The following is a 15,120-nucleotide window of genomic DNA, read 5'->3' as shown; positions in this document are numbered from 1 at the left end:
CCTACCTGGACACAAACTCGACAAATGATCTACTTACCTGAGTCATCCAAGCAGAGATTAAGTTATCTAAGGAGATGGTTTAAATGATGGGCTTGCGGTGAAGTTGCCAGATGGACTAAAATAAAGGCTTTTCTCCAAAAGACATTTGTCCTAGTTATCTAGCAGGCAGGGCTTGTTATATGATTTGTCCATTTATCTTACTGTTTATGCCAGCATGGCGAGATGGAAAAATGACTCCATGTGGCTGCACACAGACATTCAGATAATTTCATTTAGTATAATGAATGATAGGGTTGAAGTTCAGTCCACCTTCCATTTGTCCTCCGTTTGTTCTTTCTTTCTTTTAAAAAAAATTTGTCTTTATTATTGAAAGTATTACAAAAGTCCTTTCCCTTTCTCTCCTATTGAACCCCCTCCTCCCTGCTCCCACCCCACTCCTGCCTCCCCACACTATTGACTGTGTCCATTGGTTATGCATATATGCATAGAAGTTCTTTGGTTTATTTCCTCCCAGCCCCTCTCCCCTCTTCCCTTTGAGGTTTGTTAGTCTAACAACCAATTTGTACTTCTTTTTTTTTCTTTAATCCTCACCTGAGGATATTTTTCCATTTATCTTCAGATAGAGTGGAAGGGAGAGAGAGCGAGGGAGGGAAAGAAACATTGATGTGAGAGAGACACATTGACTGGTTGCCTCCCGCAGGATCCCGACCACTGCCGGGAATCAAACTGCAACCAAGGTATGTATCCTTGACTGGAATTGAACCTGAGACTCTTTGGTCCACGGGCCAATGCTCTAACTGCTAGGCCAAACCAGCCAGGGCCCAATTTGTACTTCTTAATCCCTTCACCTTTTTCACCCATCCCCCCAACACCCCTCCCATATGGCAACCATCAAAAAATTCTCTGTGCTATGAGTCTGTTTCTGTTCTGCTTGTTTATTTGATTTGTAGATTCAATTGTTGATATATATATATATATATATATATATATATATATATATATATAGCCATTTTATTGTTCATATTTTTTATCTTCTTCTTCAAGATCCTTCAACTTTTCATATAATAATGGTTTCATGGTGATGAACTCCTTCAGCTTTTTTTTGTCTGGGAAACTCTTTATATGGCCATTGATTCTAAATGACAGCTTTGGAGGTAAACAACCATATAAAAATTACAACTAAACTACAGAACAACCATCATCCAGAACCACTTGAAATCCAGCTAATGGAAGTTCTACAACTACAAAATTAAAGAAGCAGCCGCATAGAGACTGGTAGGAGGGGCAGAGGCGTGAACGGGCTGGTCTTACACCCCTGTGTGGCGGATAAAAATCAGGAGGACACCTCGGCTGGGAAGGTCCTCCCTGAGGAGTGAGGGTTCCCTGTCCCACACCAGGTGCCCCGCTCAGGGTTCCAGTGCCAGGAAAAGAAGTCCCCACAACTTCTGATTGTAAAAACCAGAGGAATTGAGGCTGAGGGAGGCTGAGGCTTCTGGAGCCCCAGGCAGTTTCTGAGTAAGTCTGTGCTTGGGCCCTTTAAGAGTAACTTCCTGGGGCTCCAGCAGCCTCAGCCTCCCTCAGTCTCAAACCTGCTGGTTTTTCCAGCCAGAAGTTATGGGGATTCTCTTCCTGGCACTGGAACCCTGAGCTGGGCTCCTGGTGTGGGACAGGGACCCCTCACTCCTCAGGAAGGACCTTCCCAGCCAAGGTGTCCTCCTGATTTTATCTGCCACACATGGGTGTGGGACCAGCTCTTCCTAGCTGCCACCCCTCCTACCAGTCTTGATGTGGCTTCTTCATTAATTTCGCAGTTGTAGGACTTCCAGGCAGCAGAGTTTCAGGCAGTTCTGAATGATGGTTGTTTTGTAGTTTAGTTGTCATTTTGATGGGTTGTGGGAGGAGGTGAGTACTGCATTTACACCACCATCCTGATTGGAAGTCCTTTTCTTTTATTCTTGCCTTCTTTTGATTTACTTGAAAAGTAATGTTTAGTATTCTATTTTATCTCCTTAACTGATTTTAAATAAAGGCAAAGGTCTTAGTTTAACATATTTTGGTGATTTCTCTAAAGATTGTACTATATATTCTCAATCTATCACAGTCAAATTTTAATATTTACATCCAATGCAAGAACCTTATATCACTATAATTTTATTTATAGTCATAGCCATTTACTATTGTTGTGGCGCGAGAGAACTGAGAGACCACCAGAGCCAAATAGAGAGCAAAACCGGCCGGCAACTGATCCCGAGTTCTCGGAGATCAGCCCCAATATGCTTTATTACGTTCCTTTTATCCCTTACAGCTAAAGTTTAATGATATAAGAAAATAGGAAATTCTTGATATAATGTCCAGGGCTACAACAATGCTGTATAGAATTAGTTTGCCTTGCGGATAACAGGTACACCCGGGAACACCCAGGCATTTCAAGGTACATTGAGTCACACTTAGCCTCCAGCTGCACAAACACAATACAAGCCTAATTTCTTGAGATTGTGGGGGAGGTCCAGTCTCTGACTCAAGACCTCCAGGCTCTGTGGACTCTGTCAGACACATAGCCGGCCCCCAACAATTTCTTGGTTCAGGGGGTCTTTACAAAACAGGTTCAGCTAGAGGGCTTTATGGAGCTATAAACAAGTCAGCACAATAATTTACCAATCATCAAATATGGAGTTATAAACATGCCAGCACACTATATTGTCATACATTTTACTTCTACTTACATATAAATTATACAAAAACCACATTTTTATTATTTCTGCATTTTGCAGACAATATGCTTTTTTTAAAATCTTCACCTGAGGACATTTTTGTTTTTTGTTTTTTTCATTTTTTGTTCAGATAGAGTAGGAGTGAGAGAGAGGAAGAGAGAGAGAGAAACATCGACATGAAAGGGACACATCAAGTGGCTGCCACCCTCACGACCCAACCAGGGCCAGGGACAAACTGCAACTGAGATACATGCCCTTAGTGGGAACTGAACCCAGGTCTCTCTGGACCTCAGGCTGACACTCTAACTGCTGAACCAAATTGGCCAGGGCCACTTACATTTTCTAAGAAGATTTTTGCTCTGAGTAGATTTCTCAGTCTGCCTCCCCCTGCCCCCAGCCCACCCCAGCACTTTGAAGATATTTTTCACTTGTCTTGCAACTTCCATTCCTTCTATTAAGATCTTAACCACTATTATTTTTCGAGTTTGGCTGTGATATGTTCTTTTGTATTTATTATCTTTAGAGTTTGCTGAACTTTATGGGTCTTTATGCTGAACTTATCCTGGGTTTTCTTATATCAATTTTGGAAATAAAATGGCCACTGCCTCATTAAGTATTTCATTGCACATTATCTGTCCTGTCCTGGGCTCCAGGTGCATATGTGTTAGATAGACGTTTGCTCTTCTCCCACAGGAATCTTTTGGTCTATGTGCTTCTGAAAGTGGATAATTTCTAGTGACTTATTTTCAAGTTCATGATGCTTTCTTCAGCTGTATAAAGCCTTTAGTGAAGGCTATCTGATGAAATTTTAATTTGAGCATTGTACTTTTGTTGTTGTTGTTGTTAATCCTTACCCGAAGATGTTTTTCCATTGGTTTTTCAGAGAGAATGGAAAGGAGAGAGGGAGGGAGAGGGAGAGAAAAAGAAACATCAATGTTTGAGAGACACATCGATTGGTTGCCTCCTTCACGACCCTGACCAGGGCCAGGGACCAAACCTGCAACCCAGGTATGTGCCCTTGACTGGGAAACCTGTGACCCTTTGGTCAGTGGGCCAATGTTCTAACCACAGAGCCAAACCGGACAGGGCTGAACTTTTTAATTCTAGAATTTCCTTTTTTTTTTTTTTTAAGTTTCTGTTTCTCTGCTGAGATTTTCTACTTCTTTGCCCCTTCTTTCCATCTTTTTGGTAAATCCTTAAACATATTTATAATGACTGTTTTAAATTGCTCATCTGCTAAATTCAACAGGTAAGTTATCTACTTCATTATCTTGATTATGGACCACATTTTCTGAAATTTTTTTTCGTTGTCTAGTGTCTTTTAAAAAATTATTGCTTTGGGAATTATGAATGGTATATTTTAGAGACTGAATTATATCTCTTCCTCTGAAATGTGTTTTTGTTCTGGAAGGCTCTGAAACTACTGCTGGCTCACCTTGAGCCTCTGAAAGCTTGGCTTTTGGCTTTGTCATTGTCCTGGGACATAGCCTTTAGTCTTGGAGTGTGGTTCTTACTCTAAGATGTGGTCCATCTAGGTTTTCAGGGTTTTACTGAGTCCTGTCTAACTAAGTGGGACTTGAACTCAGAACACTGAACACTCATTTGCAGCTTTTTAACCCCCAAGTTGCTTGGCCCCCTCCTGCATGCCCCCCACTGGGGACTTGGCCCACAACCTGGGCATGTGCCCTGACTGGGAATTGAACCGGCGCCCTCTTGGTGCATGGCTAGACGCTCAACCAGTGAGCCACACTGGCTGGGCCAACTTCCGTCTCTTTAGCCACTTTCTACAGGACCACTTGTTTTGCTTTGTTTTGGGGCAGCCAGAGCGTCTCCTCAAGGGTCAAGCTGGTTAGATGTGGAGCTCAGTGCTATGCCTCTCTCCTTTCTGGGCAGAGGGTCTGCCACGTGGTGGGCTCTTGGTGCCTTCAGACTGTTGGTGTTTACGTTCTGACTGGGGTTTGTCAATGTTATTTGCAGTATGGTTAGTCCAATATTAACTATTCTCCCGTAACTAGAAGCAGAACCCACCTGAGGAGCTCTAAAAAATCGGGACGCTGAGTCCTCATCTCAGACCAATCCCATCAGAACTTCAGGGTGTGGAACCCAAGCGTCACTGCTTTTTAAAGGACCCCAGGTGACTTCTGTGTGTAACCAACATTACCGAAGTGTGTACCAAGTTAACACTTGAAATATTTATCGAGCCCTTTCAGTACTTTTCGTTAGTTATTTTTATATTCTGTGGTAGCCTTGTTATTTACAGACAAGAAAACTGAGGCTTAGATCTTTAAGTGTTCCATGGTTACACAGAATGTTCCAGAACCAGGATTTGAATGTAGCCAGTCTGTCTTCTGACCTGCAATGCAAATCCTCTACTTTACCATTGTGCACTGGGGGGATAAGCTTGGAAGGGAAGGCTCAAAAGTTTAGTTTGGAATGAATAATATTTAGCATATTGCCATAATTTATTTTAGAATTTCCCCTTTGTAGGACAGTTAGAATGTTGTCAATATTTTTACCATTATATATTATTTTGCATTGAATATTTTGTACATAGAGCTAAGTAAGTCTCTAATTATTTAGAATAAATTACTAGAAGAGAAATTAGATAGTCCATAGATAGGAACTTTTACAAATCTTGGTACACATCGCCAAGACCTCCAATAAATACATGAACACATAGCTGAAGGTAGATTTTTCACTGGGAAATAAATAGATTGTTTTTTTTTTCAACTTGGACATCTGCACTTGGAAATTTTATTTTTATTGTGTCTTTCTTGTCAGTGACATTACATGTATTGATCCTCACACCTGTCCATCGGAATGTGTGTGGTCCATTTGCCTGGTGGGCTTCCTGCTAGGATGGCGGTGGCTGGAGGGGAATGGAAGGGGGTGTCCTGTCCACAGCGCACACACATCTGTCCTGGGGGCAGCAGGTCCTTCAGCAACTGAGGCTGAGCTACAGCCACAGCCGGTTTGTCTCTTAAGCCGCCTAAGAATTTCCTTGCCAAGTTGCCTTTTCATAATTCCTAGCCACATTTATCTTTGGGGCAGTTTGTGAGACTTGGGGAAGGAATAAGATGAGGTTTAAAAAATGTTGCACTTTTTCTAGATTGACGACTAAAGTGAAGAAAAAGACAGGTGAACTGATGGCCAGATGTATGTCAGTCTGATTTGACTGAGACATAATCAAGAGAATGGTTTGATATTCTTAGTTCTTTCTTTTTAAAAAAATGTTTATGACAGACTGATAACTTGGCACTTATAGATATTTTCAAAGCATTGTTTCGAATAGAAAATGCAATGCAAATTGAGGCCAAAACTTCAGCACACACACAACTCTATAACGCAACACATCGTCTGGTTTTCTCTCTCTTTCATTATGTGTAGGTCAGGGAAGTAACTCCATTCATACTAAGGCAGCTGAAGATCTGCATCAAGGGCTTTAGGGTTTGTGTCTCGCCTTGAACTGCTGTGAAAGTACCAACACTGAAATGTGTACAAGCTCCCTGTGGCGTGAGGGTTCAGCTGGGGAGGCCAGGAAGGACCAGGACGAAAAATGAGAATGCATTCCAACGGAAAGGCATCAACTGTCTGCTTCGTACCAACTTCCTGAGCCGGTGGAGAGGCCTGAGACACGGCGGTCCGGGCGCACCCGCCGCGCTGGGCACTGTGCGTCCTGAAGTTTCATCACCATCCACAGGCCTACGTTTCTGGTATGAAACACCTTTTAAAACCACCAAACCCTACATGCACTCGAGGATCACTCTTATATCCTAAAACCCAGAGCTGAGTGGGTCGCCAGGCCTTCCTTATCACTTCCTTCAAGAAGGGTCATTTCCTGAGTAATTTCTTGGAATGGCCATCCAAAAATTGTTGACAGCCACTTTCTGGTCACTGCCTGCTCTTTAGATTTCAACACTCAGAGCTGGTAGTGTGGCCCTTCATAACGTTTTGCTGTGATTAATCACAGGTGGGGCCTGGAAATGGTGGCGATAGTTACCGCAAATGAGAATTTGCTTAGGAAAGGCGGCAAAGAACAAGAAATAGAAACAAAATTTTAAAGTTGGCTGTTCTAGTTCCAATTCGTGCTGAATCACGGTTTTGTCGTAGTACATGCAGATCGGGGAGGAGAGGGGTGGAGAATGAGCTCGTGGGCCTGGATTGCACTTGTGTGTAGAAGCTGCAGCGAGAATCCAGACCTAGGGGCAGATGGTCACGAACTCCAGCCACCGGCCAGACGTGCTCTCGGTGGGTCTGTGAGTTGTTATCCCGCATGTTTCAGTTGTCCTTTCTTTTTTGTGAATCTTTACCTGAGGACAATTTTTCCCCCATTTATCTTCAGATAGAGTGGGGGAGAGAGAGAAAGAAGGAAAGAGAAACATTGTCATGAGAGAGATGCATCGACTGGTTGCCTCTCGCATGACCTGGACCAGGGCCAAGGATGAACTGCAACCAAGGTATGTGACCTTGACCGGAATTGAACCCGTGACTCTTTGGTTTGTAGGCCGACGCTCCAACTACTGAGCCAAACTGGCCAGGGCTTCAGTTTGTCCTTTCTTAAGCAACCCCACATCAGTGCATCTGGGCAAAACATTTTCTATTGAAAACGCAGAGCAGATTTAGGGATGTTGAGTTAATTTGGATTTATGTTGGAGATAGGTGCACAGAACTCATCAAAAACCAGTTTGCCTTCTTTTTCTTTTCTTGGTGGGAGAGGAGACAGTCTTCTCTGCTGTCCTATGTAAACCCACCATTTGCCCCCTAATGTGTGGCTGAACTGTCTACCTGGCTGGCTTGGAACATGAAATAAAAGGACGGAAGCCCATTGGGCCCTTTGCTTCTGTGCACATCAGGACCATTCCCGCCTTTTGTGGCTACTGCTGGGACCTCCCTGGAGAGGAAGGAAGGAGGACTCATCCCCAGGTCTTGAGAGTGGGTTCTCTAATCTAATTCTGTTTGGGAGAAGGGTTTGTACTGGGGCCAACTGTTGTAAAATTTCTGCAGCAAAGCCCAGACCGCACAGTAGGTGTCTCTGTCTCCTGTCTCCATGTTCCACTTCAGCTGCTCACTGAGACAGGCCAACTGTCCTGTCTCCCCTGGGCCCGGGAGCCTTGAAAAGTGATTCAAGACCCAAGTTCCTGGCCAAGTGCTCGTGCTCATCTGCAGTGTGATTAGGACTAAGAGCAGATCTGAGCAGTGGCTGTCACCGTAAAGACCACGGTGTCTTTCCTGTATGTTGGCCCTTTCTATGTTGAGTCCAACCCCGTGCACAGAGGAGCAGGGCTGCAGGACTGTCCCTTGCATGACGTAGGAAACAGACCTTCTGAGGTTAGGAGTCCAGTGACTTTCCAGTTTTCAGTGCTCAGCTGTTCGGCATCTAAGTTCCTTCCGCAGGGGTTCTCACTGTAGCTGGAGGTTCACGGTGATCATGCAGGTGGCGGCTGTCGGCCCCTCGGTGGCCTCTCTCCTGAGAGGACATGCGTGCTGAGTGGCTGGAGGAGACCGGAGGGCACAGTACCTGGGGACAGAGACCTCACGAGCACAGAGCAGTTGAAGAGCCTGCACTGAAGACTTTAGCTGTACTTTGAAGGCTGGTTGGGACAAAAGGACAGAGAAGTGGGGGGAGTCCAGGCTGGCACGTGACAGCCGCAGGACACAGCCTTGTTGCAGTTCAGGGTCTGTGTTCGGTTGGTATGACACCCGCCAGTGGCTCTGGAGCCCAAGCAGGCGTGGGCCGCCCTCTGCTGTGGCCGGGTGGGCTGCTTGCTCAGCGCCACCCAGGAGCAGCCGGCAGCTGGGAGGAGGCAGCCACAGCCACTGCAAGTCCCACGGTGTGACCTGTCTGGAGTTGGGGGCTGGAATTTCCACCTTCCAGCAGAGGCAGCTGCCTCTTTGGTGGCCTGAGCTGTGTTCTTAGGAGTCACTTCTGGGCCTTGACTTTGTTTCTTCAACCTTTACCCAATACCTTAAGCTGTGGGATATCCTAGAATAAATCTCTTCCTGCTGAGACTAGGCTGCAGCGGAGTTGTCTCTGCAATGAGCCCTTGCCTTACCCATTCTGAGCGGCCGTGCGTGTCTTTAACAATGGAGGACACATGAGGTCAGACACCAAGCACATTAATCCCCTGGAGAAGAGAAATGGTTTCATTAAGATTGCTTCTGAGCCGGGACCTCACAATGCTTAGCCAGAACCGCAGCTGCCCAGAGAGCCTCTTAGCTGTGCAACCATGAACGTGTGTGAAACTAGTGAAGGACCCCCACCCTAACTCACGGTTGGTTTGGGGTCAACACAGTGATATGCTTCCCAGAAGGTAACTGCCTAGGAGAGAGGGAAGCTCTTCATCCGGTAATTAACCGTATCTTCTGCATCTAACCCTACCCCGGAGAGGAGAGCTCTCCCACTGTTGCGTGATATAAGCACAGGCTGATCTGTCTGGGGCTCTGGGGAACAGTTGGATTCTGAACACAGGGTAGGGGCATCTGGCATCCTTCCTCTGTGTGGCCCCACACATGAGCCCCCACCCTGAGCAGGGTAACACACACACACACACACACACACACAGGTCCTGGCACGTGGCCTTGCTAATGAGGGAGCAGTGAGTCTCACAGGGTTAACTTCCTCCCCGTCTGCTCCATCGCACCTTGTTCCCACCTCCAGACCACGTTTCCCCTCCTGTGTCCCACAAAACAGAAGTGTTGATAGAAGAAAACTGAGCTGCCAGGCGGCTCAGAGAGCAGGCAAAAGCAAGGAGAGGAAGCTGAGGGCAAATTTCATCTCAAGTTTTAAAAACTCACCTTTTCCTCTGTTTTTATTTGCTTGCTTACTTTTCAAACAGTGGCGTTCCATAATGGAAAAAACCACCTCACCACCAAACAGTCGTCTGTTGAGGGTGTGCACGGTGGCCACCCATGGTTCTGGATGTGATGACAGGAGCCTCTGCGCCCATCCTGTGAGGTCTGGTGCTGGTGCTCTTTGCGCCCACACATCCAAAGGAGGGCAACCTCCGGAGATGCTCTTTGCTCTGTGGGTTTAGCCCCCAGTTGCCCAACCTTTGCTAAGCATTGCTAAAATAAACAAACAAACAAACAAACAGCCCTGGGGAGCTCCAAAGCCCCAGGGTGGGAGGCTTAGCATTGCAGTGGTTCTCAACCTGTGGGTCGTGACCCCTTTGGGGGTCAAACGACCCTTTCACAGGGGTCGCCAAAGACATAACAGTAGCAAAATTACAGTTATGAAGTAGCAACAAAAATAATTTTATGGCTGGGGGTCACCACAGCATGAGGGACTGTATTAAAGGGTCGGCAGTAGGAAGGTTGAGAACCGCTGCCCTAAGAGCTCGGGGTGATTCTATGGGCAGTGAAGCTTGAGAACTCAGCCTGACGGCAGAGGTTTTGCTGAGGACACCAGTATGAAATCAGAAGCTGGACCAGGACCAGACTCTCTCCTCTTGGGAACCAATCTGTTGAAGAGGTCAGCTGGCCCCGCAGAGGCCTGGCGCCTGTCATCACAGGCACAAGCAGGCCTGTGTGCACTTTGGTCAGAGCAGGGAGGAGGTTTGAGGCTCACTGGGGGGCAGGAGACCACCATGTAAACAGACCCCTTTACGGAGGCAGGTGCTGAATATCACCACCACAGGGTCAGGATGTGGCCCACTTGGCAGTCACTCAGGTTCTCTGTGCGTTGGGACCATTCTTCTTGCTACCAGGAAACCACCCTGCTGCCCAGTGCATGATCCCCAGATGTGCCTCTGGGGTCCTTAAAACAATTCATGGAGCCCGGACAGTGTGGCTCAGTGGTTGAGCATTGACCCATGCACCAAGAGGTCGCTGGTTCGATTCCTGGTCAGGACACATGCCCGGGTTGTGGGCCGGATCCCCAGTGGGGGCATGCAGGAGGCGGCCAGTCAATGTTCTCTCTCATTGATGTTTCTCTCTCTCTCTCCCTCTCTCCATTCCTCTCTCTTTAAAATCAATAAAGGGAGAAAAAAAAAATCCGTGGCAGGGAAACCTATGAATTACTTTCAAGTAACGTGCTGGGACAAGGGATTCCAGAGTTAATCGTAAGAAATAGTTACTGCCGTGCAGAATTTCTTAGATTAGTAGGGTAGAAGGAACATATAAACAAACAGTAATACAATGTGATAATTCCATGGGAAAAATTAGTACTATATTACGTGCTCACGTCGCGGTAAAGTGAGGGCTGGCTGGACAGAGGCTCCCTGAGCGGAACCGCACCACCGCCTCCGCGCCCATGCCCTGCACGTCGGCCGCTGAGGGAGCTGCTGCTCAAAGTGGGGTTTGACCCCAGCTCTGTCTCCTGCTCTTCTGCAATGGCCCTGTGAGAGGGAGCAAATGAGTTGAGGGTTCATGGAGGGTTCATGGAAGTTTCTAGAAGGGAGGAGAGACTGGTAGATAAATAGGAACCACTGGGAGAAGGATCTCAGGAAGAAAGGCAGAGAGGGTGGGTTATGTCCTTTTGACTGTGGAATCCAACGCCTGGCCCATGGTGGGTGCTGGATGTGCGGAGGGTGCTTAGATGGGAAGGACTCCCCTGAGCCTGGAACGGCGAGGACTTGTAGGAAGTGCAGGGGCCTCTGTGCAGGTGTGTCTGAGCGCAGGGGTTGCTGGGCTCCAGATGCAGCGGGAGAAGCAGGTGAGTGAGGTTACATCATTGCTGGCCTGGGTGGGCCTCGGTGTGCTGGCTTTATCCTAGAGGTGACCAGCTCTGTGAAGGGTTTAAAGCAGAGGGGCACAGGGCCACAGTAGCTGGCCTTATAGACAGATCACCCTGATGTCTAGATGGACTGAAAGGAAGCAAAGTGGTGGGCAGGTGACTGGTTAGAAGATGCCTGGGACACAATGGGCCCGAACCGAGGCAGGGATGGCGAATGGACCAGGGGGAACATAGAATAGGAGTTAAAGAGGGAAGAGGCTTTGTCCCATCATCAGTATATCCCTAGTCAGTGCTCAGCCTTGTGGCTCCATTCAGAGCACAGCAGAGATCGGGACACATGTCCAGAACAGGTGGTTGTGTGCGCACCTGTGACAAGAGGGTGACACACCCATGGCTATGCTCCACTTATTTAAACAGTTGACCTGCAATTCTGCACCGGAGGGAACTGAAAACAGGCAAACACTCGTAGACAGATGCTCATCGCAGCATTATTTGTAATAGACAAGAACTGGAAACAATCCAAATGTCCATGTAATGGTGGGCACATGTCATTATGCATGTGTCAAACCCACAGAATGTACAACAGCAAGAGTGATCCTAATTTAAACTGTGGACTACAGTGAATAATAAGTATCAGTGTTGGTTGGCCGATTATAACAAAGTCACAGCCCTAAGGCAAAGTATTGAGGGGAAGTGTACAGGAGGGGAGAGGCGTAGAGAACTCACTGCATTTTCTACTTAATTTTGAGTAAACCTGAAACTTCTCTAACAAAATCTATTAATTAAAAAAATACTCCCTGACAAGATATAGCCACTGAATGTGTGAACAAAGATGCTGAGAAAGCCCTGACACCACTGTCTAGGGGTTTTTCTGGGGTGGTGAGGGCTCTCACGTAGGACTCCAGGAATAGGAGCTGTTTCTCACACACACCAGCCAGTTCCCCTGGGTGTCTGTCTGAGTGGAGCTGGCAGATGCCTGCATTGGATGTAGTGTAAATTAAAAAGTGCAAGTCCTGGGCCCTACCTAAAATTTGCCAAACTGGGCCCGGATCTCTGCATTTTCTTTAAATACTCATCTGAGGATGTGTGTGTGTGTGTGTGTGTGTGTGTGTGTGTGTGTGTGTGTGTATTTTAATTGATTTTAGGAAGTGAGGAAGGGAGAGAGAGAGAAACATCGATTAATTACTTCTTGTAGGCACTCAACTGGGGACCAAACCCACACCTAGGTATGTGCCCTGACCTGGAATTGAACCTGCAACCTTTTGGTGCACAAGACAATGCTCCAACCAACTGAGCCATCTGGCCAGGGCAGAAAGCTTCATTTTTAACCAGACATTACAGGTCAGTGTTATGCACAGTAAAGTATGAGAACCAGCATGGTATTATTCCCAGTACATAGCTCAGTGTGTATTTGGTTGGTGCTCAATACAGAAATGAGTTTATGGAAGAGGCCACTGGTAGGATTATTAAAGTGATGGGCAAGGTAAGCTACTTTCATGATCTAAAACTGCCCGTAGTTTATGCAAGTGTGGGAGTAGAAAGGTGACGTGTGCTTATAGCACACAAAATTATTTAGAATTTTACAATTTGGCTAAATTCATGAGTGAAATCAGTGAAAATACTCAGGACTGGACCAGCTTCCCAAAAGTCACTTATTAGAGAGTATATAGCCCTGGCTGATATCCCTCCAGAGTGGGACATTTAGGCTTCAGTTCCAGACCTTCAGTTCCAGTGCTTCAAGCCATGCTAGATTTAGAGATGCTGGATTAATGTGCTAGCCAGAGGCTCTCAAATGTCCTAGAACTGAGCACTGTGACAAAATAGTCATATGAGAATAAGGTGGACTTGATAACAAAGAGCTCAAAGAAAAATCTAACAAGGGACTGTTAACCACAACTCATAAATTATAATTTATTTCAGGTGTTAGCATACTTACTCAACAAGTGTTTGTTGAGCATCTACTATGTCCTAGGCACTAGGGATGCACCTGGAAATAAGACAAGTAAGGCCTCTGTTCTCATAGAGCTTATACAAGACAGAAAATAAACAACAAAATAAATTAGATACCTTTGGATAGTGATAAGTGCTCTGAAGAAAATAAAATAGGAATCAATGGTAACAAGTTGAAATGCTATTTAGATAAGGTGGTCAGAGCAGGCCTCCTGGGGAGGGTTGTATCTAAACTGAGATCTGAATGACACAAAGAGCCAACCCTTTCAAGATAAAGAGCAGTGATTACAAAGGCCCTGGGGCATATTCTAGGTGATGAAAGAAGATCAGTAGGATTGGAACAAGATCAGGCAGGAAGAGAAGAGTCCAAAAGGAATTTGGAAATTAGGAAGGAGTAAGGAATGTGTTCAACGTGTAGTGGGAAGCTGTTAGAGATTTTAAGGGGGAGGGTAACATTTAGATTTAAGTTTTGCAAGAACATTCTGTTAATTCTTCAGTAGGGTAGTAGGTTCACAAGTGTCATTTTATTATTGAGCTTCATAAATAAAATATAATGTATATAATATTGATAATATAAATATTTTATAATTTAAGAAAACTCTGTCTTCCATATAGAGAATAGTTTATAGATGAGTCAGAGAGCCTTCAGGAGGGATTAGATAATTATGGAGGGCTTGGACTCAGACTATAGCAACGGAGGTGGAAAGAAACAGGTTGACCAGATGTTTGGGCAGTAACGCCAGAATAATGGACTGGATAAGGAGGAATGGTGAAAAAATTGAGTAGAACCAAGGATGACTTGGACTTTTGGCTTGAGCAGCTAAGTTCATGGTGAAGGTATTTACTCAGATGAGGAAGATAGAGGAGGAAAATTGGGGAACATATTTGGGGATAAAAATGAGACTTTTGTCCCTGTTAAGTTTGAGATGCTTATTTTGTTTTTGTTTGTTTGTTTGTTTGTTTTTTAATCTTTATTGTTTGTATTACAGATGTTCCTCATTTTTCCCCCATTGACCCCCTCCTCCCCACTCCCACCTTTTCCCACACGATTGTCTGTGTCCATTGGTTATGCATATAAGTTCTTTGGTTTATTTCTTCCCACCCCCCAACCCCTTTCTCTTTGAGGTTTGCCAGCCTAGCAACCAATTTGTACTTCTTAATCCCTTCACCTTTTTCACCCATTCTCCCAACCCCCTCCCATCTGGCGACCAACAAAATGATCTCTGTATCTATGAGAATGTTTCTGTTCTGCCTGTTCATTTTGTTTGTAGGTTCCATTGTTGATAGATATGTATTCATTGCCATTTTGTTTGTTCATATATTTTATCTTTTTTTTCAAAAAAGACCATCATTTCATACAATAACAGTTTGGTGGTGATGAACTCCTTTAACTTTTTCTTGTCTCGGAAACTCTTTGTATGGCCATCAATTCTAAATGACAGCTTTGCAGGATAGAGTAATCGTGGATGTAGGTTCTTGCTTTTCATCACTCTGAATATTTCTTGCCACTCCCTTCTGGCCTGCAAAGTTTCTTTTGAGACATCAGCTGACAGTCTTATGGGAACTCCCTTGTAGGTAACTAACTGCTTTTCTCTTGCTGCTTTTAAGATTCTCTCCTTGTCTTGAACCTTTTGCATTTTTTTGATGATGTGTCTTGGTGTGGGCCTCTTGGGGTTCATCTTGTTTGGGACGTTTTGTGCTTCTGGACTTGTATGTCTGTTTCCTTCACCAAGTTAGGAAAGTTTTCTGCCATTATTGTTTCAAATAGGTTTTCAATTTCTTGTT

This window comes from Molossus molossus, unplaced genomic scaffold (assembly GCF_014108415.1).
Source record: "Molossus molossus isolate mMolMol1 unplaced genomic scaffold, mMolMol1.p scaffold_m16_p_10, whole genome shotgun sequence".
NCBI classification, from domain to species: Eukaryota; Metazoa; Chordata; class Mammalia; order Chiroptera; family Molossidae; genus Molossus; species Molossus molossus.
Note: the sequence above shows the minus strand (reverse complement) of the source record.